General features: G+C 34.7%; 1 protein-coding gene across 2 annotated transcripts in view; it reads left to right on the forward strand.

Annotated features, from left to right (window-relative positions):
* LOC149808567 (3',5'-cyclic-AMP phosphodiesterase 4D-like) overlaps nt 1–12,186 on the forward strand; it is a 418,389-nt gene that overhangs the window by 69,626 nt on the left and 336,577 nt on the right. The window lies entirely within an intron of this gene.

Here is a 12,186-nt window from a genome sequence, read left to right on the forward strand (position 1 = left end):
CTTTAACATTGTCTAAGCACACAGATTTTCAAAAATTACATATGAGAGTGTAAACAAACACTGACTGGCTACAAGTGAAACTTGATGAACCAATGCACTATTGAAATTATGAAAATTACTCATGCAAAAGGAGATTTAACTTGCCTCGGGCTGGGGGGGCCATGGTAACTCAATTGTAACCTAAGAGTTATGAATTTGAGATTTAACTTGCCTCGGGCTGGGGGCCATGGTAACTCAATTGTAACCCAAGAGTTATGAATTTGATACCCACACTGGCCAGCCGGGGTATGCTGCTGCAGTACATCTTGAGGAAGGGCACCTGACTCCTATTTCTTTGACTAATAAAGTCAGTAATGCGCTAAAAGTTCCCCTAAAACTAACAAAATCAAAAAGTCTCAAGCTAGTGGACTATCACAAATTCTGAGCACTTTAACTGCTTGCTATATAAAAGGAAACTGTTAAATGGTTGAAGCTGATTTATAGTTATTTCAAATGTAAATAATAAAGTTTTTAGTGGGGGGGGAGGTATTGGAACAAATCCCCCAGACACACTGTACTACCTACATTTACTTTTGATCAATATTATTTAAGACTTTGTGTTGGAAAATTAACAAAATTACCCATAATGCCCCATTCCTACACCTCTTTTAATTTAGCATCTAAAGCTATCAGATGTGGAAGGTCATGGGTTGGAGCCCCAGGTGAGTCATATCAAAAGCTTATAAAATTGGTACTAGCAGCTGCCTCGCTTGGTGCTTAGCAGTTAGAGGTTAGTTTTAGGACTTTGTCCTGGTGTCACGATAATGTGACTGGGTGGAACATGATGCTACATGTATGTGGCATGATACACTAGTGCTAGACATCACTATAAGCTGCCACACTGCAGATTTCATAGTCATAGGACTAAAACTATTAAAGCTACGTTAAAAATCTAAATCACACACACACACACATACACTTGTAAGTCAAATCCAACTACATGCTGCATAAATGCATATTGTAGCAGCAGATATAAGTTTGTTAGGACTAATAAGTAGAACTAATCACATTGTAAGACCCTGATTTGCCAGCACATTATTAAACTGCATATCAGGGTCTGTTGTTAGCAGTAAAACATGACTTCTCATCAGGTACAGATGGTATGTTGTTACACATGACTTCTCATCAGGTACAGATGGTATGTTGTTACACATTACACTCTTGATCTGATTGAAGTAAAAAATTGCCTTTTTACAATTCAGATAGACCCTACATGCATGGGCTATATTAGATTGAACTCATGGACTATATTAGATTGAACCCATGGGCTATATTAGATTGAACCCATGGACTATATTAGATTGAACCCATGGACTATAACACGTGGAACCCATGGACTATATTAGATTGAACCCAAAGGCTAGACTACATTGAATCCATGGACTTCATTAGATTGAGCCCATGGGCTATTTATTGTACATTGAACCCATCAGTTTTGACACATTGAACCCATGGACTATATTAGATTGAACCCAAAGGATAGAATACGTGTACATTGAATCTATGGACTATATTAGATTGAGCCCATGGGCTATAACACATCGAACCCATGAGCTCTGACACATTGAACCCATAGGCTACAACACGTGGAACCCATGGACTATATTAGATCAAACCCAAAGGCTAGATTACATTGAATCCATGGACTTTATTAGATTGAGCCCATGGGCTATTTATTGTACATTGAACCCATGAGCTTTAACACATTGAACCCATGGACTATATTAGATCGAACCAAAATGATAGAATACATTGAATCTATGGTCTATATTAGATCGAGCCCATGGGCTATAACACATCGAACCCATGGGCTCTGACGCATTGAACCCATAGGCTATAACACGTGGAACCCATGGACTATATTAGATCAAACCCATAGGCTATAGCATGTTGAACCCATGGACTATATCAGATCGAGCCCATGGGCTATAACACGTGGAACCCATGGGCTATAACACATCAAACCCATGGGCTCTGACACATTGAACCTATCAACTATATTAGATTAAACCCATAAACTGTAACACGTTGAACCCATGGACTATATTAGATCGAACCCAAAGGCTAGAATACATTGAACCCATGGACTATATTAGATCAAGCCCATGGGCTATAAACCCATTGGCCCTGACACATTGAACCCATGGACTTTATTAGATGGAACCCATGGGCTATAACACATTAAAGCCATGGACTATATTGGATCAAACCCATAGGCTATAACATGTTGAACCCATGGACTATATTACATTAAACCCCAAGGCTAGAACACATTTAACCCATCGGCTAGAACACATTGAAGCCATGGACTATAGTAGATTGAACCCAAAGGCTAGAACACATTGAACCCATGGGCTATTTAAATCTAGCCTTTGGGCTATAACACATTGAACTCATGGGCTCTAACACATTGAACCCATGGACTATATTAGATTGAACCCATGGGATATAACACATTGAACCCATGGGTTATAACACATTTAACCCATGGGATATATAACACAGTGAAGCCATGGGATATTATACATTGAACCCATGGTAAATGATACATTGAACCCATGAGCTATAACACATTTAACCCATGGGATATAACACATTGAACCCATGGGCTATAACACATTGAACCCATGGTAAATGACACATTGAACCCATGGGCTATAACACATTGAACCTATGGGATATAACACATTGAGCCCATGGACTATATTAGATTGAGCCCATGGGCTATGACACATTGAACCCATGGGCTCTAACACATTAAACCCATGGACAATATTAGATCATACCCAAGGGCTATAACACATTAAACCCATGGGCTATAACACATTAAACCCATTGACTATATTAGATCAAACCCATGGGCTCTAACACATTAAACCCATGGACTATATTAGATCATACCCAAGAGCTATAACACATTGAACCCATAGGCTATATTAGATTGAACCCATGGGCTATAACACATTGAACTCATGGCAATAACACATTTAACACATTGGTCATAACTCGTCAAACTCATGTATTTTCCAAGTTAACTTCACATAATTTTAAATGGAAAAATTGTCAGTTACAAGACTTCTTTATGTACTTGCTTTGGATTTGTTTGGATATCAGTGATTGGTAGTTCTGTTTATGGAAATTAAATGCAATCAGACGTACAGTTATTGTTTTTGTTGGGTTTAACGCCATTTTTTAGCACACGATAGTCTATTCATAGCAGCCAGTATTAATGGTCGAGGAAGAACCTGGGAAAAGCCCGGGAAGAACCACCAACCCACAAGAAGCTACTGGCAAGCTTTCTCACATACCCATATTGGCCAAATCCTAGACTCGAACCCACAAAGACAGAGGTGAGATGGCAGTGATCTGTCACGTAGAGCGTTTAGACCACTCGGCCACTCGAGGCCCCGAGACATACAGTACTTTATGATCTAAAATTTTTGTTTAAGGACTGCACTTATTTATTCAGAAATAAAAGGTTAATTTAATGGGAAAGAAACAAAACTTCCTTGACAGTTTTGTTTATTTTTAATTGCACCATTTCAGACTCATAAAATCTTTGACATTTTGTCATTTTGGGTAATTTTCAGACCTTACAGGTTGACACATTTTTGACAGTGGGGTGAATTTCAATTTTTTTAAATATGAAATCATCAAACATAACTTTATTTTTCCAGTTTAACTTTATTACTTAGAGCTTATGAACAGCCAAGCCAATAGAAAATATGCTTAATTCATTTCAGAATTTTTTGGGTTATAGTTTGTGCTAGTACACTATGAACAATAACCACTAATCAAAACTGAATGTAGCTTATTCAGGGCTTGACACAGGAGAAGGGGATGTATCCAACTATCCATACTTGTGACCTCCCACATCTGAGGCAGATGCTCTAACCACTTAGGCCACACAGCAGTTGTTGACTTGTCTAAAACATCACCACCCTATCATTGACAATCACTCTAATGAAGACAAGACCATCAAGTTAATTTGTATGTAAATTATGTATCATAACATAGGTTGTGTATCCTGATATTTAGCAATACACATTAGAATTCACCCCTCACCCCAATTGCTCACTCTATCCATTTGGAATGTATATTGGCAAGCAGGTGAATGGAAATTTTATTTCCTGCTTGTAATATCTTCACTTCTGAAACCTTGGTAAATCATTCCCTACTTGTAATTTCTCTTCCCTTGAAGCCCTGGTAAATCATTCCCTACTTGTAATTTCTCATCCCTTGAAGCCCTGGTAAATCATTCCCTACTTGTAATTTCTCTTCCCTTGAAGCCCTGGTAAATCATATTATTTCTTATAATAAAGTATATTTGTATAACTGTAGTTAAAAAGCTGCGATTTTTCTGAATTACTTTTGTTAGATGTTTAGGCTCTAATAAACAGTAACAAGGAAAGAGTGAAAACAACAAGCTTTGAAAATTTAACAAATAATTTAGTTCCCTGTAAAAACAATGTTAAAATGAAAATAAGTAAGAGCTTAGGGTTTTAAGAATCAAGTCCAGAAATAATCCATGGCAAAAGGATGATAAGCAGTCGTCCATTGAGACAAGATAAGAGTTTTAAAAAATTGTTTTTAATGCCATTGTAAAAAAAATGATAAATGTTTTTATTATGCATCCCACCAACGTGGAAAATTGGTTGTCAAGCTTTCTGTTTTATATATATTTAGAGGAATTAATTATTCTGTTGTTTTTTCTTCTTCCGATATTCTGATATTTTCTTACAACAGGGATGGGATTTGAAAGGCTGGTGATTAAAACTTGGATTAGCTGGTGTAACTTTGCATACTTTGGATTTCTAAAGATTCTCTATGAAAGCTTATAGTGTGAATTTTAAGATATCCCAGCCTCTTGAAGCTATTTGAAAAACTTAGATCTCTTGGAATATCTAGTCCCTGGTAATCCTACTCTATTAGCAGTCAATACAGCCTAGGTTTTCCAAGGTACAATAGACATCTAATCTTCAGAAATATTTAGAAAGTTCAAGGATTTTCCTGTGAACATATTTATGTATTTTAAGATACTTTTACAGTCAACATCTAAACTTTGTGTGTTTTAAATCTAGATTTGCCATATCATTTTTGTGCCATCCAATCAGACCTCACATGGAACTTGACAGTTTTAACCATTCCTAAAGTTTGATATTGATGGCATTGTGCAGATCTGAATGTAAGAGAAAAAAATGAGCTGATATACTGGTGTTTCATTATTAGCATTTTATGACTCAATAAAACTTGACTGTTACCATGTCTTACTTTTGTTGTGTTATGCAGAAATTAGCAGTATATATATATATTTAATTTCTTAACATGGACTAGGGATGAGGTCGCCAAACAAGTATATAAATTGTGGCCAGACTGGTTTCACATCACCATTATTTTTCTGTTATTTTATGTACATGTATAAGCATTCAGCATCATGCCTCTTTTATTATAACTGATATCCCTTGATCACTTTTTGCTGCACATTTAATGTGTAGCAAAAAGTGATAGGGTTAAACCCCACTTAGTTCAATAAATCATGCATGGTTTCATCCTAGGTTGACCAGCTCCTTTTTGTGTACTACTAATGTAAACAAAAACTCATTCAGGAAGTAACCAATAAGCAATTGCATGACACAGAGTGCAGGGACATTTTACATGGTACTAATTTCATTACACATCAAGCATCTGCATGCCCCAGAATCAAACAAATGCAGCTGTCTATTCAACTTAATAAAGTTTCAGGTTGATCTTTTTGTAATTGTTGCAGTAGGTAACTTTACCAGACAAGTCATTGGCAAACCTTGAAATGAAGGCACTTTTTTTTTCTCCAGAATATCTTTCTCATTTTGGACACCTTAAGGTGGGTGGGTGATAATTGTGGTCAGAGGCCAGACTTTTCACAAGTCATTAAAAAAAGGACAAAAGAATTTTTGCTGAACATTTTATGAGGTGGCTATTCAAAGATGATAGGGCACATAGAAAAAGTTAAATAAGAGGGAGACACACTGGCATTGTTGTGTAATAGGGATGATTATTGAAGAGAGGTAGCCTATAATAATTATTTATGGGGATGATTCATGTCGTCAAGGTCAATTCTCTCATTGATACTGTAGTAAAACATGCATGCTTGCGATGTTTCTTAAATACTGTAATATTTTATACAGATTTTCATGCATTGGAGTCTATTTCACAGAAATTTAGAATACTGGAAGATTTTCTCAAAGCGTTCTGTTCTTGCTTTTGGTGAATGAAGGCTTGCATGTGGTGCCAGTAACAACTGGTAATGTGTAGAAAAAGGCCTGAATAAATTCTGAAGATAATTTAGAACAGCATCATGTATACATTTATATTCAAGAACTGTTTTTTTGAAAATCAATTCTTTCATATATTGTGAAGCATTTTAGTTTCTAAACAATGCTTTTGATGAATAATCAATAGTTGCATCTAAAAGAACACCTGCTGCCATTTTTGAAGTACAGACTCCCTATACAGTTCAATAATAATCAAAAATTTGAAGAAGATATGCAGAATATGTTTCATTAGGTAAAATATTTCTTGATTCCATTTGGTAGGTAAATTTTAGATGACAGTGTTTTTACAGATATTGGTAATACCGTCATCTCATTATGAATTATAATCTATCATAGGAGTGAGGAACATCTATATTTCCAGTACTGCAACAACTGCTATATTTTTTTGTAATTTCCAGTTAAAATTGTATATCAGACTAAAACAGTAATTCAAGAATCAAGCAAAATGGACTTCTGAAATTATTACAGGGTGCTCTTGATACCGTTACAATTCTCCATTGCTATCACACAGTTTATCAGAGTGATCCATGTTACGAATGAGGTTATCTTGTACTGTGGTGACATCCTCCATCAGTCACAGAACATATTAAATACAAGGACACGATAATGATGTTTAATGATGTGGAACTCCACAGACCCATTGCAAAATGCACCAGCAGATCTTGGTCTGTACAGTTTGTTAGGAGTAAACAGAAGAACACACAACATAGACCCTGATATGCATGCACATTATGCCACAGCAGATGAGGATCCTTGTAGTTTGCAGTTTAACTTGACTTGTGACTGAGTAGAGATGGTAATTGCATTTCACCAGCCAATTATTGAGTTGCTATGGGTTCCATGACCATTCACACTGTATTACAGGTTCAGGCTTTATAGCCAGTTCCACTGTATTTTATTCAGTTCTGTTTAGGCAGATCACTTTCAAAATTAATATATTCTTACTTGCTGCAAACAATGTAGACCCTGATCTGGCATCACATAATGCACCAGCAGATCAGGATCAATGTTGTTTTTCAGTTGATTACATATAATAAACTACATAGATGATCTGCTGGCACATGTTAAGGCAGACCCAAGTCTTTGAGTCTGTCTTATGAGTAAGTATAGAATGTAATTTCTTTATCAAATGACTACGGCATTTTACAACACGTGCAGATCATTATCATTCTGTGTCATATATAAGAAAACCTCATGATGATGTGAATAATGTCATGACATTGCTTTAGGCAAATACGTAACAAGTGAGACAATCTTTTACTTGCCAAGCTTGTAAAAGACTGGTTTCAGAATTTCATTTTTAAACAAGTACTTGTGTAAGAATGTCTTTGCACAGTCTACTTCCTTCATAACTAGGGACTTTTATTATGAAACTTGTAAATTAAAGTCCAAAATACCATTAGAATTTAGAATAGGATGGGATGGGTTGGAGAAATTTTTGATATGTACGTGTATTTGGATCTATTATTTGAGTCATCATTTGGAATCTCTTCTCAAATGGAAGGTTGTATTCCAAGTAATATTTTTTTGCAAATGGGAAAGTCTTCTCTTTTGATGAGAATTAGTCTCCTTATTATAAAGAGCTACATGACAGATGAAGCCAAGAGTGTAAAGATGTCCTGTGTGGTAACATTAAATACATTTATGTAAAGAACACCAGGGAAGCAATCTTTGGGATCTAAACCTTTTACAGCTTTTTAATTACAGAGTGAGTTGCTTAATGTCACATTCTGCTTGAAAGTTACAAGGGAAAGTGAGATTGAATACAGTACTTTTAATTGTCACTCATTTGTCTGTCTGTCTGTTCATCCATCTAACTACCTTTATGATCTTTTCGTTGAATGTCGTCTGTCTTTCTTTAATTCATCAAGTGAAATGAGATTCATAAGATAATATTCAAATAAGCTGTACTTTATCTGGTTCATTTTGATATATTGTATTTCCATGTTACCATATGTACATATGTGTTCATACCAACTGCCAGCTCTATAGAAAATTTCGTTTTAATTCTTACCCAGGTAAAACAAAGCATACAGAGCATCTAAATTTGTTTCACATGTACTATTTTTGGCATTGGACAACTTAATTGGCGAACTGCAGCCAAAATTAAATTTTCATTTCATTAGACTGCTGTATTGAAGATTCAAGTTTTACTACGGACTTTTTTGCCTTGTTGGTGAAAGCTATGCTCGTGTTGCTTGTATATTAAAGAGAGAATATTTAGGTAGTATCACTTTTACTTGCTGCTGCAGGAGCAGTTATTATGTTGTATAGCTTTTAGTTGTTGAAAGCACATAGCAAGATTAATAGATGATATGAAATGTACAGCCTTGTTATTAAACAGGCTGTATAGTTGTATGAAATTGACAGCCTTATTATTACACCGATTGTAGATATATGAAATTGAGTGTTAGACTGTAGAGGTGCAGCCTTGTGAGGCCAATATATTATATGATACTGAAATCAGCTCAGGCAGAGGAGATATCTTAATCCTGTTTTCTAAGTATGATCTAAAATTGAATAGCACTAAGTGAGTTAATAAAAATGGGACATCCTCATTACATGTACCGTATATACTGTACAAGCCTGATCCAGTTACATAGATCTAGCTCTGGTACTGTATATACTGTACAAGCCTGATCCAAGTACATAGATCTAGATCTGGTACCGTATATACTGTACAAGCCTGATCCAAGTACATAGATTTAGATCACGTAATGCACTGGTACAGTAAATTGAGTCTAAGTATATTGGTAGCATCAATGAGAAGAACAAGCAGCAAAGACTCTGATTTGTTGGCAGATGATGTGATGGTAGATTAGTGTTGTGTTGTTTGCTGCTGACCAAACTTGTAAATGAGTATCCATGGTATCTTGCATGATTGGTGTGAGGGACATTATCTATGTTAAACTGACTGTTTAACTTTTGTCCATGATTATATGCCGTAACTAATATGTAGACATAGCTTTTGAATTCAGAATATTCTAGAAACAGACTTACTTGCAATTTGATTGGAGTTTTCCATTACAATGAATTACATCTTGGTCAAGTGAAAATGTGTATAAATAGGGGCTTGATAATCCAATAGATAGATCAGTTACTGGAATCCATTTGTTTCAGAGTTTTCAGCTTTGTTTAGAAATAATATGAGAGTAATGTTTATTTAAATTATTTATCAGTTTTTTAGTGGTCCTTGACTTTGGGATATTTGTGAACTCATTCAGAGATATTCTGGATTATATCATTGTGGTACATCGGGACATTCAAGACTATTGGAATTCATTTGGAACATTCTGTACTTTTAGGTTTGTGATAGGACTATTAGGATTATTTTGGGGTTTAATTAAAAAAATACTGTCTCTTAAATTTTCACTTTATAACTTTGAGAAATAAATTGGTCATGGATTTTACTTAAAAACTGAGAGATAGATTGTTTGTTGATTTTGCATAAATTGTTGGTTTAACCTTTTCTGTTGCTTAATTGCTGGAGTCATAACAATATCAGTTTTATTTTGTTTCAAGTTTTGGTTTAGGATTGTATGTTTCAATCTTGAAATTTAGCATATGATTTGCCAGAAGGTATGGTGTGACAAGCAGTATCAAAATAGACTTAAATATCAAGCTGGCAGATCTGGAGTTATTGTCAGACACTGGTGGCATTCTTGGGTAATAGTGCATGACTTCATAGATCAGGGTTTATTTATAGCCGAAAGTCCTGTACATAATGTTTGTTGTTGCATGCTGTATGTTTTTGGTTACCCACATTTTGTTTTCAATATAATTTGAAAAAGATTTGTGGCTTTGTAATTTGTGGAGATCATATTAAAAGAAGTTTAAAGCAGACAACCATTATCATCAAGTACTTCCATTAAAATGAAGTAATAGAGAGTGTCCAGCTGACCTCTTACAGGCCATCCTCAGCGTTAATTAAAATTGACTAGTCATTCTGAGTTGAAGATAAAGATGGTCCATAACAACCAGTATTCATTTGATTATTTGTCTTAATCCGAAAACAAATTTACTCAGGATACCTAAAATATAATTTAGTTTGATGATCAAGTTCATAGTGTTTTCAGCATAACGTGATGGGGTTGAGGTTGTAATTTGGTGGGTTTTTTTAACTGTAGGAAAATGGCATCAATTGAACAAAATGTCCCAACTGTCAGCAATAACAACATTTTGTAAGGATTAAGAACAATGTCTGTGGTGTGTGTTTAATATAGTGCTTGTATCTTTACAAAACTATTGAAGTATAAAAAAGAAAATTTGTCATTTATTCACAACTTGTTATTCTTAGGATTTAAAAGTTTAGCCCCCCACCCATATGTGTTGTTTTTACAGACTGTCCCCGTTTTTTCATTGCTGACTCTAGAAGTATTTTCTCCCAGAGTAATAAAAAAAAACAAAAAAATATCTCGAAATTGATTTTTGAATCAAATTGAGATGGTTTTGCCCAGTACTGGAAGTGCTTAGTACATTATTAATATACTAATCATTAAATATATATATATCTACCCTAATTTTAAAACCAGTGCAATAGGAAAGACATGTATTTTGTTTTTGCCTCATGTATGATGCATCTGATTTAGATATATAGCCACCAATCTAAGCCATCGTTGCATTGTTGCCTTTACCAGTTGTATTGTATAGCGGAATGAAGAAGCTGGCTGACCAGGGAACTACTGTAGATCTACTTATAACTGCCATTGGGAATTATGCTAAAACCTTCTAGAAAAATAAACTAGAGAATAAATCATTTAAAAATTAATTTTGAACAAAAGGGCTCCTTATTTAATGTTTTATTACATTATAATGAATTCAGACATATTGAACAATAATTAATTTTGTGGAAACTTGTTTAATTTTCAGCAACGAAATTGCTAAATCGGAGTTTGTTTTCTTTAGTTCTGCTTGTAATTGTTAGACTGACTTAATGCTACAACTGTGTAGAAAATTATGATCAAGCCTTATTCCCTGTTATTGATTTTGATTTGTTTTCTATTCACTAAAAATTGTGAAAGCAGTCTGAATAATATTTGTATAGATTTTGATGATCATAACCTGCTGCTGAGAATATTTTTCTTTAAATGTTAAGTTATGTTTTCTAATGTGCTTGCAATGTCTGAAACCAATATGATGCAGTTGTCTGTTGTATTGAGTACTGTACATATAAAGCAGGATTGTTATATATTCAATTTTCAGTCACACTAAACGGGAAGCCATATATATAAATCATAGATGCAGAATAATTTTGTTGCATATTGAAGTGGGGTTTTTTTTGTGTTCAGTTGGTTTTTGGATGCTGCATGAAATATTTTGGTATGTTTTGTGGCAGGAGAAAGAAGATTTTTTTCAGCCTGAAAAGTAGCAAATGTGTTATGACTATAAGAGAATTTAAAAGTATATACTGTTATGACTCGAGGCATTAAACAATGGAACAAAAAGAACCGAAACCCCCAAATTTGTCAAATCAACAAACAATTGATTTGTTTAAATGACATAGTGAAAATTTGAGAGATAGAGTATTGTGAATTTAATCCCCCAAAATCCTAAATTACCCTACACAAGTTGAAAAGTAGAAAATGTTTTGAATAAATTCCAATAGTCTCGAGTGTCCTGATGTACTAGTAGTCTTGAATGAGTTCCAATTAATCCCCCAAAAATATGTTTTGTAATCCGATGTCAGTGGGCACTTAGAGTGCGTGTGTGTATTAATTAGAGTTTTAATGTAGCTTTTACAAGTTTAGTCATATCACTATGATGTCTGCAGTGTGGCAGTTTATAAGACTTTGGTACTAATTCAGTTCCCACAGTAAACTTATGCTAACACCACGAT

This window comes from Sinohyriopsis cumingii, chromosome 1 (genome assembly GCF_028554795.1).
Source record: "Sinohyriopsis cumingii isolate HCF-2022 chromosome 1, ASM2855479v2, whole genome shotgun sequence".
Classification (NCBI taxonomy): domain Eukaryota; kingdom Metazoa; phylum Mollusca; class Bivalvia; order Unionida; family Unionidae; genus Sinohyriopsis; species Sinohyriopsis cumingii.